At 32.4% G+C, this 27,194-nt stretch overlaps 1 protein-coding gene across 1 annotated transcript in view; it reads right to left on the bottom strand.

Moving 5' to 3' along the window:
* Positions 1 to 21,664, bottom strand: part of LOC147064276 (spondin-1-like) — a 388,697-nt gene extending 367,033 nt beyond the window's left edge. The window contains exon 1 of the mRNA XM_085958532.1: positions 21,328 to 21,664. The gene's annotated coding sequence lies outside the window, so the exon portion shown is untranslated. The remainder of the gene's footprint in view (positions 1 to 21,327) is intronic.
* Between the last annotated feature and the right edge of the window lie 5,530 nt (positions 21,665 to 27,194).

Genomic DNA, 27,194 nt, shown 5'->3' with positions numbered 1-27,194 from the left:
TAGTGTAGTATTAGTTCATTTCCTACCTTCATATTAGTTTCAATAACTGAAGTTAAGGTACCCAAACCACTATAATTCTAGATGACACAAATTGTAAACCGTATAATCAAAAGATCATTAAAAATTTAATGGTCTAGTGCAAGGGGAGGCAAACTTTTTGGATGGAGGGCCAAATTCAAGAATTCAAAATGAGCGGTGGGCCGCAAGTAAAATACCATTTTTAGATATACACTATTTATTATCACGAAAAATAAACACTACAAAAAATTAATGAGAAGAATGAAACATTTAAAAAAAAAATTAAATTCAGGTGTTAATGTTGTCGTTGATATTCTCAACACTGCTTGTAAATGGGCATCGGAGATATTTGATCGTAAAGAATTTTTATTGAGGTTCATGATCGAAAATGTTTGTTCACATATATAGGTTGATCCAAAAATAACGAAAATTTTTTTGCATCTTTAAGTTGGTCGAATTTGTCTGAATTAAGGGCATTCTAAAATTTGGAGATTTCTTCACGACGATGCAATTCTCTTAAATCAGTGTCACACTGGAGATCAATAATCTCACGTTGTAGCTATGTCGGTACACTATCAATATTTATTGAAAATGGATCGCGTACTATTGCTAAACAAATTTTAATCTATGTCAATATGTTTTTTAAAAAAAATCGTAATCAGAAGTACAATTAATGATGGCGGGCCGCAAAAAAATACCAGGCGGGCCGCAGTTTGCCCCCCTCTGGTCTAGTGTTAACGTGTCGGTTTATAGAGTCGTAGATGTGAGTCTCGTGTTTGAATCTTTTCTGGAAAATTGACATGTTGTTCTTTTAATGTGTGCTTGGACCCAGATCATTGACCTAATGGGTTGAACAAATGCAATTCTACATTTCTCATAAAAACAAATCTGTTATAAAACATCTTCTTTATTTTATTTATCTGTTGCTTAGTGTTCACTACAAATAAATACTTTATTATATTTGGTAAACACCAATAATTAGTGATAGATAAACTGTGTAATTTTTTTAATCTGCTCTTCTACGCCGTGAGTCAGACAAGATCACATCGATTTCTGGAGCCAAAAATAAATAAATTGCTCCGCACTCTTCGCGATTTTCCCAATAAAATTTTCCATCCACTCTATTTTACCATGTTATAAATTTCTACATTACGCTTCTTTTCAAAACCCCACATCGATAATAAGTATAACATTCTATAAACTCAAACAGTAAACACTCATACTACATGAAGCTCACCGTATAATAGATTTTTTTTTGGCGCGTTCCGGAAATCAGATCAGAGTGTATTTTTGGCGTGTGACGTGTAACACATAATTTATTTTATCACGCGAAAAAAACGCACTCAATTGGTTTCGAACCACCGATTGTTCGGTTATTAACCGAACGCACTACCTTTACGCCACAGTATGGTACTGCAATCGTGACGATTATACAAATATTATAGTTTAGAATTGTTCCGTTGCCTAGGCAACGAATTTGTCGGCCATTTTCAATTCCTTATATAAACAAACTATTAAACGTCAGAGTGGCAGTTGGTACTTTAAAAATAAAAACAACAAGAAATCATTATATAATTTAGTAATATAAATTAAAGTGTATAGAAATAAACCAACGGCATTCCAATAAGCGGGCCTTTTTCTTGAGAGTGTAATTTAAGAAGATAATTAATAACTAGTCAAAGAATCTAGTTTATCACAAGTTTTGTTACGCCAAAGAAGTATAACTTCTAACGCGCGTACATAAGTACACACACCGATTTTTTTATTATTATTATGGCGGGGTGTATACCGACAGATAAAATTATTTTATAAATTATTACGAATTACCATAAAATAATGCTGAATCTCTTGAAAATGTAAATAATGTTACTTTAATAAATTTTAATAAAGCTTCAAAGACACCTTACCTTTTTGCAACTAATTTTATGTCTTCATCTGGAATTCATAATTTCAAAGATGAAGTGATCCCATATATTCAACTTAGACCCTTCTTAATAATATTTTTTTTTTGTATTATTACCATAAAGTCTATTTACGGACATAAGTTACCGGAATAAACATAGTTGTTTACGATTTTTTACGATATTTGTTTTGTGAAAACTATCCATAAAGAAAATATGTAAAGGACTAGTCTCTCCATGTGGGATAATTTATTTTGTAAAACTAAAATCAAACTGACCGCAACAGATTTAAATAATAATTATTAGTGGACCTACTTATATTTTTGTGAACAATCAATTATTTTAAATCTTCTTCTTTGTGTGCCATATCCGTTATCAGACGTCAGCGATGAATTTAGCCATTTGGCCCCTGTCCGTCGTTGCTCTGAATAGGGATGGAGTGCTGAGCTCAAACCAGTCCCTGAGGTTTTTGAGCCAGGACGTCCTTCTTCTACCAGGGCCTCGCTTACCGGAGATCTTCCCTTGAATGATGATATGTAGAAGGCGATACTTCTCGGGATGCCGCATGATGTGGCCAAAGTATGCCAGTTTCCTGGTTTTTATTAGTTTGACTATTTCTTTGGTCTTTTTCATCCTTGACATCACCTCGACATTTTTGTAAGTTTGTCCTTCCAGCTGATACGAAGCATGCGCCTATAAAACCACATTTCAAAAGCTTCAAGTTTTTTGAGAATCATTTCTGTGAGCCTCCAAGCCTCTACTCCATATAAGAGGACCGAGAAGACGTAGCATCTCACCATTCTAGTTCTGATTCCCAGGTGTATATCATGGCTACATAATAATTTTTTTAGACGAGTAAACGCCACCCTGGCTTTCTCGATTCGGCATCTCAATTCCCCTGGTATGGTTCCAGTCATCATCCAGAGTGCAACCCAACTATATAATGGAATGTGTTCTCTCTAATGGGACTCCATTCACTGTGCACGTTCTGTCATCTATATGGGACTTACTTACACTCATGTATTTTGTCTTTTTAATGTTCAGATTGAGACCGTATTTATCACAGGCCTCCGTTACCTTGTTAATGAGAGTTTGTAAGCCTTCTCGACTGTCTGCGATGAGCACTGTGTCATCTGCATACCGCAAGTTATTGACAAGGACTCCATTTACTTTGATCCCTTCTTTTGATCCCAGCAGTGCTTCGTCAAAAATCTTTTCAGAATATATGTTGAAGATCATTGTGGATAGTATGCAGCCTTGTCTCACTCCTCTTTGAATTTCGATGCTTTCTGTCATTTTGTTGCTGACTTTAATGGTGGCTTTATGTTGCTAGTAAAGGTTTGCAACAAGCCGTAGGTCTTTATTGTCAATTCCTGTGGATTTCAACATGTCAATCATTTTTTAGTGTTGAACTCTATCGAATGCTTTTTCGAAGTCAATGAAATATAAGAAAACGTTCGTGTTAATGTCGCGGCATCGTTTTATGAGAATTTGGATACTAAAAAGAGCTTCTCTGGTCCCTAGGCCATTGCAAAAGCTAAATTGTGTTGAGCTTATATGTTGTTCCAGTTTTTTATACATTCGGTTATGAAGTACGCGCAGGAATATTTTCAATACATGACTCATTAAGCTGATCATTTGGTGTTCACTACATTCTTTGGCATTGGTTTTTTTAGGTATGGTCGAATGGCATTATTAACTAAAAACTTGAAATTTTGAGTTGTTTCCCTATATAACTAGGATATCGTAATGTATTACGAACCATACCCTTGCTGTATCATAAAATTTGGTTTTAATATTACACAAAGATAATCAATTAATAACGTATTTTAATTTGTGACAGTTTAAGATATTATGCTAGTTTAGAATAATTAAGATAAAGCCTGTAGTGAGTTATATTCCTAATTTTTTTTTTAATTTTTTGATGGCCAGAATTAGATATTTTGTGCTATTTTGCGAGATTTTCGGAGGTAAATTTCATGATATGTGTTGTCTGCACAGAACTCCAAGATCCTATTAAAACTTTTATAATATTGGGCAGTCGTTAATCACACGGCACACTGTTTGAGACGTGTTGTCGTCACATGATCAGCAGTGATCGTTCCTCAATTTGAATCTTTTTAGATATGTTCTCAGTGATCGGTGCCCTGTTAGTATCTGAGTGATTTCATGTAATTTCTTTATGTTCCTGGCCAGACTGGTGCCGGAGGTTATGTTTGAAATAAATTTCCGTGTTGTCATAACCATAAAAAAAAATTTACTTAATAATTCTTGTACCTACTTACCCTTTCCACTGTTTTTCTAAGTAATAATTTAAAATATATTAAGCTCAATATGGTAATGCTTTAGGCCTTAGGGCATGAAACGGTTCTGATTCCCAGAAATAATTTATAATGGCCTATGAAAGTAAAATAATTGTTTTGAATTTATACGGTTTCCAAGTAAGAAAGTATAAGTCATAAAATGGTAAGAATATATTTTAACATGTATGAAAGTACATCAATTGCTTTAAACTAATACGGTTTCCAAGTAAGTTGTTATTATTCTTGAAATGTAACAAGGTGGGAGAGCGAGCCTATTTTATCTTAACAGTCGTTTATTTTTGTAAAATATTTTAAAACACTTCAGACTATGCAAAAAAATCCCTTATAATGATTACAGATACCCCATGGTTTGTTCGCAATACCACTCTTCATAGAGACTTAGAAACCGTAGAAACCATCTACCACTACGTTTCGAAACTTTCTAAAAAGTTCTACAGCTCCATCACAGCAGACTTCCCAAACCAGTCGATCAAAGATCTTAACAATTACGACCCGGTCATTCTCATTTTCAAGGCCACGAGCAATATTGCTCTTAAAGCCTTCTTCCTCTATATAATTATGCTTTTATTTTTTTCCTACAGTAGGAAACACCATAGACGGCATTTGGTTCCTTCTCCATAGATATAAAAATAAAATATTTTGCTGCGCTGGATCCGTCAATTCGAAGAAACTATATAAAACCTACTTTACCCTGTTACGATTTTCTTTCTTCCCTGAAACCCACAACGAAGAGCCACGAGCCATGAGCTCTTCGTTAATAGATATACAAACGCGATTACTACAGTTGACGAAGATAAAAGATCGTTTGGCATTGTGGTGCCTCATAATAAAATAATATAAATTATTTATATAACTATCGACGTAAAAAAACATTGTGGAATTTAATATAATTTATTTTTTGTTTGAAAATTTGTAAAATCGAATTCTACCAATTATGTTTTTTAATTCGATGCTACTTCATTGTTTTTTATATCATATTGTGAACGTTTCGAATATGTAATTTATAAAATCCACTATAATATTGTGGGGTCAAAAGTTGGTAGGTAAGTTTGAAAATCATATTATGGAATAATTATAATTTGTATAAAGTTTGACATGCCCTCTAAAATCAGGCATAATGCTAAATTATTTGCGCTTCATGTGCATGTTCTGTATATAGGATCACCTTGACTTTTTTTCTAGCATGCATATTTATACTATAGACATACAAGCCGTTGCTAACTCTAAATACCTACATTCACATACAGCAACCCACGATATGTAAATAAATAAATTTATTGTTATTTTTCATCGTTTTGATAATATCATAGAAAATCGTCAGAGTACAAAAAAATCACCTCCGGGCCAAGTTTCCATCAAAGATTTTTAACTCCGAGATTTTCTTCGCAGCACTGGCATATAAAAGCATTTTATTACTGAGCGCTCCGGGGCTTTTTTCAAACTCCGTTATTATTGTCTACATTTCAATATTGTGTTTGGATTTTTTCTTCTCCGGCAAAATCACTGACACGACAAAAGAAAAAGGGGATTTCTTACGAGAGAAGGAATTTTCCAAATTAGATTTCCGTAGTAGAAATTACAACAAAAAAAATACATAAATACATACCTCTTCCTATATGAAAATAATTTGGCTGGATTAAAAACGCAATTTTAATATGTAAATATCTTACATATCTACTTACATAATATATTTAATGCATTTTTCTCATAATATTGTATTTTTTTTTACTAAAATTCACTTTATATGTAAAACGAAAATAACAAAGTAGTACCTACTTATATCCTAACATGAGATTTTTTTTATCAACAAAAATAAATTAAAACCTGTTCCGTAAAAAAAATATTTAATCTTACATTTTATAAAAGAATATTCGCATATATAACAATGTATACCATAGCGTAACGATCGTGAATATATTTTCATACCACTACTGAATACATAGCAATGCAATATAATACGCATGTCCAACTTCAAGTAGACTGTGATCTACTATCCAGTATCAAAACGAGATCTACCACACTGTACCGTTGTAATTTTTCAATTTGAAGAAATTTATAATATTTAGCTGAGGATACTGGGGCCTTATAAATAATTAATATCTAAAAATACTCAAGTTCCCATTAATCGTGAAAATAATCAGTTATGGTGTTCTTTTAAACTTATCGTCAAAGTATTATCCTACTGAGTAAAGAGCCAACTGCATGAAAGTAAGTGGAGCTGTCATATTCTATTCCTCTCACAACTGTGACAACATTCACGTAAGAAGGTTAATGAAATAAAAATATGATTGTTCAATGGTTCCACTTCCAAAAACTTATTGAAAATCTAATACATTACAACGAAATGTTCATTTTTGTTTATTTGCACGGCTTAATAATTTACATATGTTGCGACTGACGTGTTAGCCGGCTCTCACATCTTAACTCGCCTCGTCTGCTGCACAGCCACAAATCACACCTTCCAAGAACGTCGATCCGGTGATGCAAATTAAGACCGCGCACATCTATCTAGCGACAGTCGCACGTAACCTTCGAAACGTATACATATTTGGATGCGGCGATCGGCGAGACGGTATAGGAATGACCAATTCGTAGGTATTTGTATGTATCCTGGCGTCTTCAACTCGCAGTCCGAGAAGCATGCAACTTGTTGATTGCAACAATAGATTTTTTTTTCAAATTAAAAAGTCGCAATCGACCAAACTGCGGAACTCCATTTGGCAACGTGTGATTTGTGAATAACGAGACGTCACACCAACGTATTCGGAACGTTGCAGGCGAGACGAGTTTTGATGTGAGAGCAGGTTTAAACATGAATGCAATGTAATAATTTGTAACAAGGCGCTTAAGATGTTGGGCTTCGTCATGCGTACTTCCCGGGTCTTTTCGGATGTTACGGTATTAAAACTTTTATTTAATTCTTTAGTTCGAAGCAGGCTTGAGAGTGGGTTTATTTTTTGGGCACCGCATCAATTGAAGTATGGTTTTATGGTCAAAACGGTTCAGAAGAAATTCTTGAGACTCTTTTACTAGAGGTTGTATGGATACTATCCGTGGCTTCATCCAACGGACTTTCTCTTAGGTATACTTACATACTGCATGCAGTCTGCAATTTAGAAGGGATTTTCATTAACTACGTATTTTTTTCGACTTATGCGAGGTATAAATTAGAACTCTGGTTGCCCTGACGTGTGTCCCTGATAACTATCTTAGAAATAGGGAGCATCAGTTGTTTATTCTCCCAAGGTGCAGAACCAACCTGACACTGGTAATGCCAATTGGGAGGGTGATAACTATGGTCACCCAAATTGCTTCGGGTGTTGATATATTCCACTTGTGTGAGGGTGAGTGTAGGTTGACGCTATTTTATAAATTCTTAAAATAGGGTCTCCTTAGCACACTCGGTATACTTCTTTGAACTTATATATATATATATATATGTATAATTGTATTTTCACTGCTTTTGTATGTTTATATTATGTTCTCTTTTTATATTTTCATTTTTATTCCTTTTGTTTTTCTTTCTTCTTTATAATAATGTTTCACGTCGTGTTGTGAACGTTTTAAACTTATAATTTGTAATGTCTAGAATATGTTTAAAAAAAATTAAATTGAATAAGATTTCACCATACATTCATATCTTAACTTCTTCTTCTACGGCCATATCTGCCCATTAGTAATAGCATCCCATAGCTCCGCCTTAAGATAGTTTTTAACGGTCTTCCAGCATACCGGAATCTGGTTGGCTTGAAGAACAGGCCAGCTAGGTTGAGGTGATGCGTGTGGATAGGATGATGAGAGGCTGCTTGGTGCGTTATCTTATCTCCACGTCACTCCTAAAGTCATACCACCTCACACCCAGTAGGTATCCATTGCAAACATCTATTCTCGATGCTCAGTATACAGTTGCTCTGAGCCTTCGTAGGGTGGCGTGACACTACCGTAAAGCAGCACCGTCAGAATGCAAGCGTCGAATGGGCGGCATTTGGTTTGGTATATTGTAAATTACTAGTTTCTGCAAAATATTATAAGATATAATGTATTTTGTATATAATGAGAAGGTTTTGTACAATTACAATGGATATATGCAGATTTGATGTTAACGCTGAATAATTATGAAAATTGAATATAAAGAATATATTAGTTAGCATGCAAATTACAGACAAAATATGCAAGGTCAACTGAGTAACGTTTTGGTTACTCGAGCTTACGACCTATTCCATTGAAATAATGAAGAACAAGCATCGTTTATACATTAAAACTAGGGAATCCAATCCCGAGCCAAAATTCTGATCCCGGGATTTCGGGATTACAATTTGACAATCCCGGGATCCCGGGACTGATCCCGGGATTGGCATTTTTTTCCATTGTTATTATAAAATTTTTATATTCACAAATAACATTGATAAAATCGGTCAAAAATAAATCTTGTATAATTTATACTATTTAAGATATTTATTGTTAATATTGTATATCTACGTTCAATCTTGGAAATACATAAGTTTAATGGAGTAAATAATAATGTGAATTTAATATGAGATTGCTATTTCTGATAGTAAAGGCTTAATGAATGGATTAGCGAGATTTAAAATAGTAAAGCAAATAATCATGGCATACTTATGGCCTTTCCGCTTCATAAATCTAATTAGTCAGCCAAATATGAAACTGCCGTAAAACGTATGAGATCATGGTGGAATTAGTTTGTTAAAAGTGCGAAGCATTGTTTTTTCCAATCTTTCTTATTTTTAATAAATTATGTGAAAAAATAAAATGAATCGGCAACTTAAACATGGGTATAAATCAAACTTCATTCAAACTCAGTTTATTTCTAATGTAGTAATTTTTTATTATAAGTGTTTTTTCTGTTATATTTTTGCTTGTATTGTATGTTCCATAAAAATTGATAAAAAATCAATCCCGAAATCCCGGGATTATGTTTATCAATCCCGGTATTCATAGGTATCGAAAATAGCTCGGGATTCCTAATTAAAACCTATTACTTTTCTAATTACAAATGTGGCAAAAAGGTCTGTATGACTGTTGACGTTTTCAATACAAACAAAAAACAAATAGGCACAAATAATGTATTAGAAATCATATAAGTAGATTCCTTTTGATAATTTTCCGATTGAAAATATAACTTTATGACTACATATTCATTAATTCTACAAAACATTTTCTTTTTCACTTTTGTTTCCAGTACGCCTCCCTTGCAAGGCTTCGCATTAAGTCGGACATTTTCCAAGAAGCCTTATTAAATGCTCTACTTATAAATTATTCAGGTGAATAAGAAATTCCTTTAAAAAGAAACTTGTGCATTTTTCGGAGGTCTAAAGAAAATAATTTTCAATCTGAAAAATATGTTTAAGACATTTTTTTTATAAATCGTTTAGTTTCTTTTCGGTGTTTTTTTTATTGGCCCTACAATCCAATGTGGATATAGGCTACCTCACGAAGAGGTTTCTTATCAGATTTTTATTTTACGAGAAATGGATGATAGTCACTTTGCTCAACTTATTAGATTCATACTCTGGTTTCAAACACACATTGAAAAATAACATGTAAATTTTTTCCAGTCCTGAGGTTCAAACCTGGTACCCACGACATTATAAGCTTCACATGTAGCCGCTCGGCCATCGTGGGCATTTTATTTTTGGTATTATCTGTTTCCCAGTTAACTTAGGGTACTTGTTAATAATAAAGTTTTTACCTATATTGTATATTGACGATTCTCATTTTCTTATCTTATTAAATTCCAGTGGCAAAGGATCTATTAAGATCCACCATAAATATTGCACATTAAACTATGTTAGTCATACGTATTAGTTTTTATTGAACTAAGACTACAATTTACAGATGGTGTTGGTTAGTTTTTAAAAATCAATTAAATCCTGCCTAAACCAAACCATAATAGGTTTGGTATACGATGCGATAGAAAAAAATTGAGAACACTTTTTCATTTATACTTATTTGTTTTCGTTGGATTAAGGATACATATTACACATTTTGTTGATTCTTTTTTTTTGAATTCTAAACCCTAATTTTAATTCTAATTCTAATCCAAACCAAACTATAACAGATAACAAATATTAGTGTATCTATAAAATATCCAAAGTTATGTATGATTTACGATAGACGAGTATTTTTTCACTATTTTTTATTGTTGCTTGGCTTCGCAGGGTTTAATTGAATTTTGAAAACTAACCAACAGCGTATGTAAATTATTGTAGTCTCATTTTAATGAAAACAAATACAAAGTTTAACATGGCCTACCTCCACCTTTTGCCACTATTAAATTCTCGATAATTTATCTAGTTCCATCGTTTATGATTAATGACATTTTAACGCTATACTCTTCAATTATTGTCCTAAAATATTTTATATGGGCGTGTAATGTTGATTTTTAAGTTGACAAAATATAGTTAACTCTTGAAACGCGTTATAATATGTTTATTGAATTTAGTGTTGAGTTATCTTAGAATAGAGCTACAGAGAAATATAGAGTTTTAACAGTGTTACTATTAAACATAATAAAATCACTACGTCAATCAGTCAAAACATTATTAATCTCGACTGCGATGGAATAAATAGTTTTAATATGATAATATTGTATTATTTTATAAATTGTTTTTATGGGAGCCATTATTTGTATTCACTTTTTGCGCTGTTTATATCTTGAATTAGTATGCAATCAATCTACGTCGACCCTTTTCCCATTTCTTTTTTTTTCATAAAATAAAGTATGCAATTAATCATTGTTCGGAAGAAAGTTTCTGTATCCGGAAGTGTCCAAATTGAGCTTTTTTTTACAAAATACTTTTATATCGATAAATTAATATCTATTGCGATTCCTAGATATTCTGATTTTTTATAACAGGAATGTCCTACTACAAGTAGACTGTGATCTTCACACTATCTAGTATCAAAACTATCAATGGTTATCATACTCTCCCACTATCTTTCTAAAACTTAAAAAAAATGAATAAAAAAAAATCAGTTTTGAGCTCGGTTAAGGTTGGGTTTAATTGAATTTTAAACAGATACAATCTGCAATTTTTATTCTTAGTTTAATTAAAACAAATAAGTATGACTGACAAAGTTATTTTTCCGGCCATGTTCGATTCTATGTGCCTCCACTAAGTGGATGTTAGTATTAAGAGATTTGGTTTTTACGAGAAATGGATGTCAGCCACTTGCTCAACATATTAGCTCCATACTCTGACTCATACACAAATTGAAAAACAATATGTTAAAAACCTAAGACCCACGACGTTATAGGCATAGGCCGTTGGTATGCACTATTTATTTTGAATCTCCAAAGCGTATCTGCACCCTTCGCCGCTACCTGGCATATACTATACAGCCCTCTACAATTACATATATTAGCTCGATGACCTTTAATACAGCGCTTTTTCTTTCTAGCCTCATTATCTATTTGTTTTTTAGTCTTTTTCGTTATGTCCAATATACATATATCTACGCAACGTTACACTAACTTTCGTTTTCAAATTTCCTTCATAGAGATGCTTCCAAAATATATCCAGACCAGGATACAAAAGCTTGCAAATTAAAGCTCTCTCAAAAACAAAATAATGTAATGACAATCTGTTTTTCTGACCCAAAATCAATGACATTGAAATTGTGCAAATCAGCAACTATGTCTCTGTTGGATAACAGAGCTTTATTAACGAAAGTATGTATGACAAGTATGCTCGAAGAACATAGAACGCCAGAATAGTATATTCACAAGTTAATTTTCATTGTGCCTAAAGCTTTGAGTATCTTCCCAATGTGTTCTACCAATACTTAACTCACGTATTTATACATTACTAGCTGAGCCAGCTGGCTCTCGCCAGTCTGTCTCGCTAGGTCTTGCAGACAGCTTTTCGTCATGATGACATGGTGTTGGATTTTAATATAATTTTAAAGTATGTATAGTTGTCCCTTCGGGATGGATTTTCATTCACGTCAGACAGTTTGACATTTCGCTGATTTGTCAGTTTTACGATTTGCATGTCGTCACTGCCAATACAAATTTGGAGTCATATGCGTAGTCTATTCTGGAGTCTGGCCTTCACAATATCGTCTGACACCACTTCAGGCTGCTAGGCCTAGCACAGTGGTCGGCAAACTCATTAGTCAAGAGAGCCAAATATCAACATTACAACGATTGCGATTTCTTTGAAGAGCCAAATTTCTTCAACTTAAACTATATATGTAGGTACACTGATTATTAACTTAATAAACTTTAATTAAAGTTTTAAGTCTTAATTACACTATAGGTAGGTACACTGAAAAAAATTATGTCTTATTTAATAATGATCTTATTTATTGATAAAAATATAAGTCATAAATTCTCTTTAAATTAACAATTGCCTTCCATCTCCTTGAAAAGTTTGGGTAAGTCAGGATTGTATGTTGTTGTTTTTAATTTTAGACACGATTCCAGGTTTTAATCAATAAGACTCTTGATAAGGTTCATGCTTGCAAAAGATTGTTCACACGAATATGTAGAACCGGAAAGGGAAAGAACAGCAAACGCTAGTTTTTTCAATAGAACATAATATTATTGACTCATAATATTATTATGAGTCAAGAATACTATTCCAGGTGTTAAAAATCATCACGTCTTCCTTCTCCAGGTCTTTCAAAAAAGACTACTTGTGCTATGAACCATATTCATATTTGTTTATCTCCAATATGTATATATCAGCACAGAGACGTTGTAATGTAGAGCTCCATAATTCTTCATTTTTTAAATTCAGGAGTTGCATTTCAAAATTTCATAGTTGCCAATGTCAACATTAAAGGGAGAAAAAATTAATTCTGTTACCGTAGCATTAAGAGGTTTTTTTTAACAAAGACTAACGTCGCTTTGCTGTTTCTGAATTCCTGAAACCTGTTGAGGAAAGCTTCCCTCATATTTAAAATTGATGTTTTGAAATAGCAAATGTCAAAATCAGAATTATTTTCGTAGCGATGTTTCAGCAGGCTTTGAATGAATCGAAGATTCTCTTTCTAAATCTTAAGCAAACATGGATATTTTGTTTTCTAATGAAATAACTTCTTCTGACATCGACAAAATGTGTATCCTTCCCCCTGCAGTTTACTATTAAGCTAATTTAGATGAGACGTAACGTCTCCCATGAAATAGAATTTTTGGATCAACTGATTGTCCGTTACCATATTTCTGGATAGTGAACAAACACCCTTCTCAAGGAGAAATGCTTTAATTTCTGTTAATAAGGAAGCGAAACGTTTTAAAACATTTTTCTCTTGATAACCAACGTACCCAGTTATGCAGCAGAAGATCTGCGTACTAAACTAACTTAAAAAAAAATTGGCGATAATTAGAGCTAACTTTGCAAATTTCTTTTGGAAATGTCTGCGCACAAAGCGCTTTTTGACGAATGATGCAATATGCTTATTTTTTTCTTCCAAAATGGTAACAAACCCTTTTCCTACACCGGTCATACTTTTCGCCCTATCTGTTGAAATTGACACAATTTTATCGAGTGGAATATGACGTTTTTCCATGCACTCAATTACAGCATTTGCAATATCCTCTCCACGTGTTTGACCTTTGAGGCAATAGTCCTAAAAGTTCTTCTTTATTACCTGTAGATGAAATAAATCGTACAAATTTGTCCGGTATCCGGTATTAATGTCACAAAACTCGTCAACTACTATTAATGAAGTTGAAACCAATTTAAGATCTTTGATATGCTGATTGGTTATAATCGATGACATTTTGACTGATTTATCTTTCACTGTTTTAGTCCATACGTGGTCATTTGTGGTAGAGCCACACTCAAGGGGCCAAAGAGCCACGTGTGGCTCGCGAGCCACGGTTTGCCGACCACTGGCCTAGCAGAACAGCTGTCAATAGCCGATTGCTATCAATGACATTTTAATTTTAATACAATATATTATTATGTGTAGGTATGTGCATTTAAATATGATAAATAATTATACATCTCATTCATTCGAATATACAGCAATATTATGTGATAATCATAAAAAGCGATCCAATATATCCAAATATTAATCTCTTTCGGGACCCATTTACATAATAGAAAAAGGTTAGCAGTATAAAAAACAAATTTAAACATTGTTTTGTTTCATTGTCTATAAAAAATAAATGCTTGCAGCCATAGAATAATATTAATTAAAAAATCAAATTTTGAATTCAAAATTAACCTTAAATGATATAGTTTCCCGGTGCGGGACATTCATATCGAGACAAATGTTGATAAATAATAAAGCAATACATATTATATCTGAGAGGAATCGACCAATTCTGATAAGAATAGGGATTTATAAAACCTAAAAATGTGGAATCAGCTTGAAGAGGCCTTCATCCATCAGTGGATTCATACAGGTTGATGACGATATTGACGATATAAATGGGTAGGTACATAAAATCACAAATTTAAAAAAATATAGCAGTTTATATGACTAAGAAGAGTAGAATTAGGTTGGGATAACCTTCATCCAGCAGTGGATTGAACTTGGTGGATGATGATAATGACGATATTATGAATGGGTAAATATAATATCAGCAATTTTGATAAATTTAGCAATTCATATGACCGACAGTAAAACAAACAACTTAGAGAGGCCTTCATCCACCAGTGGATTGATTCAGGCTCATGATGATAATGGCAATATAAATAGATATAATATCACCGATTTTAATAAATACAGCAATTCAAATGACATAAAGGAGTAGAATCAGGCATGGGAGGCCTTTATCTAGCAGTGGATTAGTTCAGGTCGATGATGATAAGGACGATAGAAATGGGTATAATATCACAAATTTGTTAAACCTATAGTAGTAGAATCAGGTTGCGGAACCCTTCATCCAGCAGTGGATTGATTGTGGTTGATGATGATGACGATATGAATATGTAAATAAATATAATATCACCGATTTTGATAAATATAGCAATTTATAGGGCAGAAAGGAGTATAATCAGGCTATGGGAGGCCTTTATCCAGCAGTGGATTGGTTCAGGTCGATGATGATAAGAATGATAGAAATAGGTATACTATCAAAAATTCGTTAAATCGAAAGTCGTAGAATCACGTTGCGGAACCCTTCATCCAGCAGTGGATTGATGATGATGATGAAATTCAAGACTGTCAAGAATACAATCAACGTAGAGAGGCCTTCATCCAGCAGTGGATTTAATGAGGCTCGTGATAATAATGGCATTATAAATATAGATAGGTGAATATATAATAATTCATGTGTAAGTACGGAGTACAATAAGGCTGAGGAGGCCTTCTTCCAGCAGTGGATAGGTCCAGATTGATGATGGTAAGGATGGTAAAAACAGGTAGATATTATACAATATCACAAATTTCGTTAACTATAACAATTCGTATTAATTTATTTCATTGTTTGCAATGGCAACTTAATATGACTATATTGTAATCTATGGAAATTAGTAGCCTAGGTAATTATTCAATAAAAAAGTGTTCGTGAACAGCCACAAAGAAGTATTTAAAAAAAATTGCTAATAGAAATTTCACATTTTTTCGATTAATTCTGCAAATTCTAAATTTGAATTCTGACACGTCAAATGAACTTGTTTTGCGAAAGAAAACAAATGACAATCTAAGTCTATTAGTTTGACAGATAAAAAGCAGTGACATGGTTTTAGATTATATTTTCGTAGTAATTAGTGAGGAAAGATGTATTTATTTCTTGTAGCACGCCAATGTGCTACTTACAGATTTGAATAGTTTGGTGGAACATTAATTCTGATTTGTGAAATATAAAAAGTATTAAGTGACAATATAATCAATTTGCCGTAGATGGCTAGCAAGATGCGAAGATGTATGGTGACGGATGTAAAACGCGATTTAAAAATGATTTTATGTGTGATTGTGTCGAGTTTTATCAGATTGTGCCCGATTCAAATGGAAGTAGATTCGGGACTCCAAAAATTGAAGTGAATTCCTTTAATAATCAACAAAGTGGTATTTAAATAAAAAAGTTGACGTATTTTCCAAAATTTCTTAGGATAATAATATATAGGAGATAATAATATATAGGAGATTATATTAGAAATATATTATTTAATACATTATTTTGTACTTACTTAGCATTTTTTTTCAATGCGCAGTGGTTTATACCTAGGTAATTTTAAAAAATCTAATTGTAACACATACAATACTTTTACAGGTAAAAATAAAATATATGCAAACACTCTTTTAAATTGTTTTCAAATTGCTCGGTATGCTAATAAGGGGAGATTTTATTATTCTTTGGAAATGCTCTGCATTTTCATAATATAACCGACGTTATTTCGTAGGCAACATCATAATTTGGGGGCATTCTAGGTCAAAATACGACCGAAGCGAGCTTTTCATTGACTTTTAAAAAGAACATTTAATAAGCTTAGCTCTGGATATAAAAAGCTCTCTTACCTGCTGACGGAAAAAGGGAAGCCTATTCAAGAAGTTTCCTTGTGGAAATGAATTGAAATATTGGCTATGACAGGTAATGAACTTCAACTTTGACTTTAATTCGTGTTGAAATTTATTTTTCATTCTGGATTGTTTTAGAAATATAACATTTGTAAACGACTTTGCCAAAAGAATATATTTCTTTTTTGAAAATTTGCGATTCTTATGTCAATTTTATTATCAATATTCTAAACCCTTCAAATTTGATTTCAAATTTAACAATATTATGAATTACGTATCTTAGAATACAATATATTGTGTTACTAAGACGTATGGTATTTTAAGGGAACAGCAGGAAACTGGATAATATGATTTCAATCGAGGGATGGGTAATTGATAATAGGTACATCATTTACGGTTGGGTCCAACCAAACATATTTATATTGTAATTATACGTGGTTACCGAAATGAATTTTAACTTATTAGCAGGGCTCAAGATTACAAAACGCTCTCTGGGGCTGAAAAAAATAGCCTGTGTGAAGTTACATTTTGAATCGAATGCTTGTTCGTGTTAGATAAGAGCGAAAGACGGCTAATTTTTACGTTTATATTATGAGTTCAGTGGGTCTATTCTATACTTATCGAACACTAAATTGATAAATAGTATCAAACTTAGGGTAGGTTTGTATCAAAATATTAGCACTTATTGTAACAATTACACGAAGCCGGTTTTTATTGTTGCAATAAGTGCGATATTTTAACAGCAGCAAGATAGGTGCTGTTAAAATATAGCACTTATTGCAACAATAAAAACCGGCTTCGTGTAATTGTTACAATAAGTGCTAATATTTTGATACAAACCTACCCTAAGTTTGATAATATTTTTCACTTTATCACTTTAGCGGTCGATAAGCATAGAATAGACCCACAGGAATGCCTATTTTATTCTTTTTTGCCGTAAGATGGTGTTAAAATGGCGCGAATTTCAAACAAAAATCAAATTGGATCAGCTTTGGTCAATTAACTATGATTGCAATAATACATCGTCCCACATATGTTACCGATATGTATTATTGTGATTACATATAATTAAATTTAAACCTTTTATTGATTTGAGTCAATGATTCTACTCGCCGGGTATTGGATTTGATTAGAGGTTTTAACCAACTGAGTTTTCATAATAATTTTAAACTAATTTGTATTTTGTTCGATTTTCAATTTAAATACTAACAGAAAGCATTTATTTGTGTTTTGAAATATAATTGCAAACATAGTATTATGCTCACAGTAATGAATATAAACAAACGTAATATTTTAATTGGCAACTTGAGCTTGTTTGTTATTTTTTAGTAAATCAAAACAAGGTTTGATGGCGGATACACTTACAAGTAAATTTGTTGCCAGTGAATGTCTTTTCTTTTTATGACTATTTTCCTCTAAACATGAATTAATTGTATATGTTTTTAGGTTTGTAGGTTGGAATATATAAAAAAAAGCAATGAGTGGCAGGGGAGAGGATATTTTTTATATCATACAAGATTATTTTTATGAAGAGGGTTTGCGATGTCAAAAATTTCCAGAATCACCAATTTAATTAACTGGAAATAATTTACTGGAAAGTACTTAATACGTATATATAGAATTATATTTTTTTAATTTATAGTTATTATTTACAATATGGCGAGAATCAATAATATTTTAATAATTCGAGTATCCCAAAGATTTCAGCGTATGAAGTCGAGGATCTCAGTTTTGAATCCCGAGTCTAGAAAAGTTACTTGTTGTTATTCAATGTGTGTTTGTAATAATATCGTGGACTTGATATTATAATATATTATTAAGTGACTAACAACCTAATATCTCCATCGATTTATAGGGCTAATGAAAAAAAACATCATACATATTTACGGTTTCTATGAATATTTTTTTCTTCTTACGTCTTAGCACATTCTGGATCAACAAGTATTAACAGTTCAAATAGGTTAAATTATGTAAACTACTGACTTATAAATATAATTCAGTTTATTAAAAGGGTAGGAACAAAAAAATCTGTATATTTGTTTATGCAAAATTAACAAAACCTTTATTTCTCAATAAGATAGATATATAAACAATAGATGCTTTAAAAATAATGTATTGTCGTTATCAAAACCTCAAATGTAACAAAATTTAAATTTAAAAAAAAGTGCTCGACAAACACTTTTTCATAATTCCGTCAATACTTTGATTTATGCAATGTAGTAAAGGGCTTGTCATTTGTTTTTTGTTGACGTGTAATTACAAAGTAAATTTAGGTAATACTGTTCGATAAACTATTTTTATTATTCAACGAATAATTCATAATATTGGCTAATGGAACATTCTTGGCGGCTCTCGTGGTGCAGTGGGTAAGGCGCTTGCCTTCCACCCGAAAGTTCCTGGGTTCAATTCCCGGTCAGGATAACACAATATGTATGTGTTTTTCTCAAAGCCTGGGTGTCTGTGATTGTTCAAAATTACTAACAACCACCTTGTACGAAAAAGCAAGGATATGGTTATTAATAATTCAAAAAAAAAATGGAACATTCTTTATTGGAAACACATCAGAAACATCGTCACCGGACAGGAATATTAGCAAGTGCAAATACATTAAAACTAAAACTTGTACATCGTTGACACTCGCTAGTATTCAAGTCAAGTATCTAATATTGATACCTGGATTCAAACCGCCAAAGCCTAATATGGTAATTTTACAGCTTTTTAGTGATATGATCACTAGTTAATTTCGTCGTAATTAGACAGAACTGAAGTGGCTAAATTGGTAAAGTAGATTGGTCTAAATCCAATGCAACCAGGTTTGAGTCCTGTCTATTTTTTTGAAGATTTTCTTTGAATAGATATGTTTTTAATCATTTTCAAAATTAATGAGTGAAAAACTGAAAAATATCTAGTTATCTCCAGTAACATAAAATTCAGTGTATACTATGTATGTTTCTAGGGTGTTTCCAAATTTTACATATCACTGTCTAATTCAAATGAGACATATTAAATTATAGATTTATGTATTTTAATTTTGATGATATAAATGTAATATTTTTTAAGGTTATGCTGTAATATACAAATTAACAGAAAATATTAACAACGATTTTAATTAAATTGTCACATAAGAAGTTTTAACAGCTAGACGATATCTTATAATAAACTTATTTAAAAAAAAATACTTTAGTAGGTAAATTGCATTGCATAAAATGTGGATCAACTTAACATAATATAGTTCAATAAGGTTATCTCAGAACAAAGTATACGCAGTTTGTATGTTTACGTATATTGATAATATATAAATTCATCGTCTTGATAAAGGCAGGTCAAGGGCATCTGTTTGTCATATCAATTCGTATTCCACTCTGACATTTCGCCAAACAGTGGCCTGGAAATTCACAGCACTAGAAATTAAACGATTCGCGCTGGGTTTAAATTATTTATGAAATCTAAAAGATTACATTGCCAACGTTTCGCAGATGTGATAAAACTAGGAAACGGACGATAAACAACGCGCCACAAAGGGGTTTTATCGATGGGAAAACATAATATTTTTATACAAGAGATGTGACATTGCGGATTTTTTCGACGTGCTTTCGCGAGTGTAATGTTATGAAAAAAATATTGACACAGCACTGCTTATATATGTCGTATATTTTATTAATATTTTTATACTTTCAGCCACATTGTTTACGAGTATTTTTTTAAGATAAACAATAATGAAATAAACCAATTGAAAATACATATTATGATAAAACTGGTCTTGGCTGTTGTAGGATAATAATTATTTTATTTTTAGCTATTTCTTGGTGAACCTTTGAAAAAAAAAACATACGACGCCCAGCGGGACTCCATGTTCAATTAATTCATGACAATGTGCTCTGCTAACTAATCTTTATGTGTCCTAATCTAATTACGACGAAATTAATTGGTAGTTTTTACATGTTTGAAGGACATCAATATAAAAAAAATTATATGTGATAATTATTTTTATATTCAAGTAACTTTCCACATTTTAATATAGCAATATAACAATACTGCCTTCATCTTATAAAAATGTGGTAATGTGATATTAAGACGAAACCGATCTTGGAAATTAATAAAATATCGAAAAGTTACTCTAATAATTGAATTGTATTGTTATTTTCTGTCAACTTAATTAATAGATATATGACATAATACATAATATATGTAGATTATTTAAAAAGCTTTAATGTAATAAACATGTACTTAATCGAGAAATCAATATTAACATATGATTTTTAATATCAATAGTTTTTATTTTCAGTTTTAATATATCATTGCAATTAAAACATCACAATAGCGATCTGTATACAATTATATTCAATACTTAGAAATTGTTAATCTCTAATGAAAGTCATAATACAATATATGTATTTAATACAATCTGAGAATTTACCCCAATATTTTGCAATTTTCATTTTTATAAAAATTCATGGTTAACTCTATAATTATATATGAAGCTAGCGAAACCAATACTAATCATTACAACGATTCTGAAGCTGTATACAGAAGAATTCGTTTTGCTGTTCAATGTATATGTCAATAATTAAGATTGATGCTCATGTTGACAATTTCGTGAAAGTGCCACGATCGAATACGAAAGAATAAAAAGATTTTTTTTTTACCTTTTTGTAGAAAATCCGTCAGAATACACTCAATAAAATAAACCAAACGTTAAAAACAACAAAACCAACCAATACTCAAAATAAAACAAAATCACTTATTCACACAGATAATGTAAATTAACCGAGGTAAATGCAACCAAAATCACGAATTTCACATTAACGAGTCCTTATCGAATCCGACGGCTGAAAGAAACGTCTTTTTTAATGCCAAACTGCAATTCATCGAAATGTCATCGGGTGAACCGCGATCGCGTATTTATTTATGTGAAATAATTTCAACAGCGAATTAATTATCACGTGACGACCATCCGCTCCGAGCGGAGCACGTTGACTGACTGAAAAACTCTTCCAAGCTTTCGTCTGGCCTGGCCCCCCGTCTGGATTATACAGAGCTTTTACGGCTAGAAAACCCGCCACGCGTACTCATACCATAAACACGAAACCGTACAATAAACCACACACTTTATTGTATAGTATTTTTGAATTTTTATTAAGTTATTATAATATACTTTTGATCAAATCTTTCGTGGTGGCTTTCGCTAGACTTTGAGCATGTGGCGCCGTATATATTGGCCCTGTTTATATTTAAAAAGGGAAGATTCCAAGTTCGCACGGCGTACCAACGCGTTTCCGTCTTTGAATAACCGAAAACAAAACATGTAGGTCCGGTCTATTCCTTTTTTGCGAAACTATCTACGGAAAACTTTTAACCTTAACTATACTGTGTTACTTGACGGTGTTCTTGTAATATTAATGGATAACCTATGATAAAAAGTTGTTGCATTAAAAACAGAATTAAGAAATAACACATAATATTATCGTTTTGTTACTACCATACATTAATATAATATCCTAATTATTAATGAACTATTTCTTTTATTCGACTAATAATTTACAAGATTTTAAGAATGTACCATTCTAATTATTGAACATACATAATTTTGAAAACACTCATGAGAAAATATAGCCAATAAAAAAAATCTATATAGTAGCATTGTGGTAATGCACAGGGCGCGATACCCAAGAGACGCAGGTTCGATTCCTTTCGGTTATCTTACTTTTTTCATGAAAATATTTTTTCTATTGGCTATATTTTCTCATGAGTATTTTCAAAATTATGTATGTTCAATATCCTAATTAATTTTTAAATTTATACCTCCTTAATTTATAAATCCTCAAATCGGCCATGCAGATATTCTGCCGAACACAGGTCAATTAGATTATGTAATATTATATTTTTTAGTATCCTATTTAAAAGATCGACATGTCGAATTCCAAGAATTGTATACAAAACTTCAATTTTTATTTTTAATAAGTGATAAATATAGTAGAAAGTAAAACTCTACGAATCCCCAAATAGGCTAAAATACTCACCACAAACCCTTGCGGCAGCTAGTGGACATAAGATTGTAGCTGTATTATTTATTTGGATTTTCATGACCTCAGTTACCTCAGATACTCAACAAAGAGACACTCACCAGTTTTTATAGCTACCAGGAAAAGTTTTTCAACATCCGCCTGTCTGCAAGCTCCCTCCGCCATTTTCATCATCATCATCAGGGGCGTGACAACCCGGTGTGGGTCCTGGCCTTCTTCAACAGCTCCCTCCGCCTGTCCCTATCCAGTGTTTGCCGCTTTCCAATTTGGTACCCCCAGAATACGGCAGTCACTGGCAGCTCCATCTAACCAGCGAATCTTTGGTCTCCCTCTTTTTTTACGTCCTATTGGATTGCTGGACATCACTCTCTTTGCCGGTTCATTGTCATTCATACGGTACACATGACCTAGCCATCGCAGTCTCCCAATCTTAATTGATTGAACTGCGCTGCAATCTTCGTACAGCCCGTAGAGCTCAGCATTATATCTTCTCCTCCAATTGGTGTCATCCCTGATCTGTCCATATATACGGCGGAGAATTTTTCTTTCAAAGATGTTCAGGGCTCGTTCATTTCGCAGAATTAATGTCCAGGTTTCCGATGCGTAGGTGAGCACTGGCTTTACAAGTGTCTTGTAAAGAGTGCTTTTAGTTCGCCCTCCGCCATTTTAGCACCATCAAAACACCGCCGTCTAGGGCTGTCTACCCTCTTTTTCTTTCTTTGAGCTTCTTTGGTATGTATTTGGATGTTTTCCATCCTTGAAACATGGCCTAGTAGCCATACCCATCAATATGGTATACGTCACTATATCGTACTATTTGTGCTAAATATATGTCGATAAAAATAGCTTTTCTATCCTATTTTTCCGCTACGCTGCTAACGTAGTATAATAATATTATTCAATATTATGGTGTTATATTATACTTTATAATGTTTTGCATGGCTATTGAATATTCCAGTTCCTTGCATCCCTTCGCTGTTGCATTATATTTTCTTCGTAATGCTCAGCGATCCGCGTAGACAGTTTTCATTTAAGGCTTTCGTACCTCCTACCCCATCTATCAACCTCGCTACCCTTATACAACATTGCTTTCACGGGAAATTGAGAAAATGTCAATACATAATAATATATTATGATACATGCACATTGTAGAGTAGTTAAAATTGGATAAAAATCAGGTCAAACATTGTATAAATTTCAACAGTATATTTCCCTAACATATTATCAGGAATATCTAACGTTAATTAAGCTGTGATCTACTGTCATTTTCTCCTCTCGGTCATTCCCTCATGGTTGAAAATTGTGAAAACCTTGAAATCCAGTCATCTTCAGGTCGACAAAAAACTCTCCACCCCTATCCATTCTCCGCTTCTTTCAGGACAGAGTGAATGCTGCCCCCAGAAAGCTCCTTTATTTGATCGCTCCAGCCAAGCCTTTCACAAAAATATGCCAGATAGGGTGAGAAAATAAGCTATATGGCCGAAAAAATACGAGATTTTCTCAAAAATTAGAAAGTGTGTAGAAAGTAACAAAATATGTCATAATAATTATTAACATTATTTTTACAAGAACAAATATCGACGTTTAAAACAATACTTCTTGATGGCACGATCGCGTTGGCTTATAGTGGCGTGGGTTCCAGGTTCAAATCTTAGATCTAGAATATACACATACTGTATCAATTTGAGTTTGAAGTCAGTGTATGGACCTAATAAGTTGAGCAAGTGACTAACATCCATTTCTCGTAAATACAAAAACCTGTTAATACAAACCTCCATTCTGTATAGGCCCATAATATTATGATCTTCTTAGAATCGGACATGGTCAAAAAAAATTATTTTGTCATTAAATATTAATATCTAAGATGTGAAAATACAATGTATTATAAAGACGTATACGTCTTTCTGCGTACAAATTATTTAGACATTCTAGACTTAGCTTGCAAAGATACCCCAAATTCTTAATTTTCAAGTTTCATGCAGTACTCTGACTCAAAAATTTCCACGAAACAGCTTTAATTAATGTAAAATCCAATCAAAAATATACCGTTATAAATTAAAACAGTCAATATTGTGTACGGAGAAGATTTGTGGGGTAAAGATTGTGGGATTAAAGAATTGTGGTTTAATAATAAAATTATGGGCAAAGATTGTTTTTAACCACGACAAAATAATACCTGTATATATGTATAGGTAAATTGAAACAATATATCAACTTTGACCTAATTAATTAGTTAAATCGAAATATTAATATACCCAATTTGAGTTTGCCAATATGAATCTAAAGTTTCAAATTAAATCCTTTTATCTCGATATTAGCCAACAGAGGTAGAATATTTCACCATAACGTCAGTTGCCAACTCGGAGGATGCGGGTTAAACCTACTTAATTGGCATCTCTAATAAGACAATGCCATTGTTAATTCTACATTCTGCGACTCAATTTTATCAATGCGACCCAATTAAGCCATGCCGTATAATATAGACTTCGTCGTTCATTTTATATGCAACATGTTTGTTTTCAAACTACTCTATCATATTAATTTAGTAAAATTAAAGTGGATATATGAAAATGCGTCGGATAAATTATTATATATTATGAATTAAACCACAAAATCATTTATAATTTTTTTTTTTACTTTTCTTCAATTCACTTTATTTTTTTACCATATTGTGGACATTACAAATCATAAGTTTAAGACGTTCACAATATGAACATTAATTCAAACCAACATCATTATATTAAATTAAAAAAATAGTAAAAGGGATAAAAATGAAAATATAAAAAAGAACATAATAATATAAACATACAAAAGCAGTGAAAATACAATTATTATACATCTATAGAAGTTCAAAGAAGTACACCGAGTTTGCTAAGGAGATCCTATTTTAAGAATTTATAAAATACCGACTACCTGAACTCACCTCACGCAAGTGGAATATATCAACACCCGAAGCAATTTGTTTGAACATAGTAAAGTTATCGCCCTCCCAATTGGCACTACCAGTGTCATATTGGTTCTGCACCTTGGGAGAATAAACAACTAATGTTCTCTATTTCTAAAATAGATCTAAGATAGATATATTATCAGGGACACATAGGTCAACACTGCCCAGAATGGCAGAGTTCTCATTTATACCTCGTATAGTCGTAAAATACGTGGCTAAATAAAGATCTCTTCTAAATTGCAAACTGCAGTATGTAAGCATACCTCAGTTGGATAAAGCCACTGATAGTATCCATACATCCTCAAGTAAAAGAGTCTCAAGAATTTCTTCTGAACCCTCTTGTTATGATTGTTTTGCGACCAAATTAAAATTAACCTAAAATAAAGCGGTCAAGTTTTTATAGTCCAGGTAGAAACCGAGTAAAGTATATACAATATCAGCGACGCAGTTTTTTTGTAATTCGTCTATTTTAGTCGATAATATACACAACAAGTTATGATGCCAACACCGGAAGTACTCATAGCTCCCAATGACTGAATAAAATCGGTCAGTTATCGATCATGAGTTTTAAAACCAACATTGTTATTCTCTTATATTATTTTCTGTATATTCTAGTAGACGTTGACAGGGAAATTTAGCGAACACTTTATATACTATGTTTAACAGCATGAATCTAATTTTGTTTAGTGCCTATAATATTGAGAGTTAATAATTACTTATTTAACGCGATCGATAGACTGCTTAGCAACATACATATTCTTGGAGCCGAAGGTCATCAGCCTAATTTTCTTGTGCTTAACTCTCCGGGCTATTGGTTACATATTATCACACAGAAATTTGATCAGGTCAAAGTTGAAGAGGACGAAAAAGAATCATATTGGCGGATCAAATCAAAATAAGTCTCAAACGGGCTTTCCACTGAGGCACTAGTGCCTTTGAATGCCAAGTTGGGTTGAGCCAAATTGCGGATAAGGCTGCTTTACGATGGCCAAATCATCCGGGCCATAATGCTTAATCGTGAGATCCCAACGAAGATGAAGAATAATGATTTTATCAACTTTACTTAACACATAACAGACGTCAACGTACATATTATGCTATCACTAATGATATCAAACAATGAGTACCTTCCTAAATTCCAATTGATTTAAGTTTTGTACTATTCCATTTCAGTCCTCTTTTGTGACTCGGGTTTCGCCTTTCGGCATCTTCAGGTACTGTGCACACTCACAAATAATAAATACACACTGACAAATAATACACTTAATATAATAAACTAATATAATATAGCAGGTCTAAACTTTATCACCTACCATATAAGTCAAGAATTACAATAAAAATTTAACAAACGAATTATAAACAGTTAAATTGTTTGTAAAAACCCTTCCTAATAGATCATTAGATACCTAATCACTAATAATATATTGGATAGGCGTACAAATCGTCATTACTGGGAAACAATAGCACTGTGTAACGTATTGAGAATTTAATAGAGTTAACTAATGAGAAATATCAATAATATAAGTATCTACTAATATTAATC

The sequence above is a fragment of the Rhyacophila brunnea genome, unplaced genomic scaffold (assembly GCF_057557595.1).
Source record: "Rhyacophila brunnea isolate RB1 unplaced genomic scaffold, BYU_Rbru_1.0 scaffold_8, whole genome shotgun sequence".
In the NCBI taxonomy this organism is placed as follows: Eukaryota; Metazoa; Arthropoda; class Insecta; order Trichoptera; family Rhyacophilidae; genus Rhyacophila; species Rhyacophila brunnea.
The sequence above is the reverse complement of the archived record's forward strand: the minus strand, read 5'-3'. Positions and strand labels throughout refer to the sequence as shown.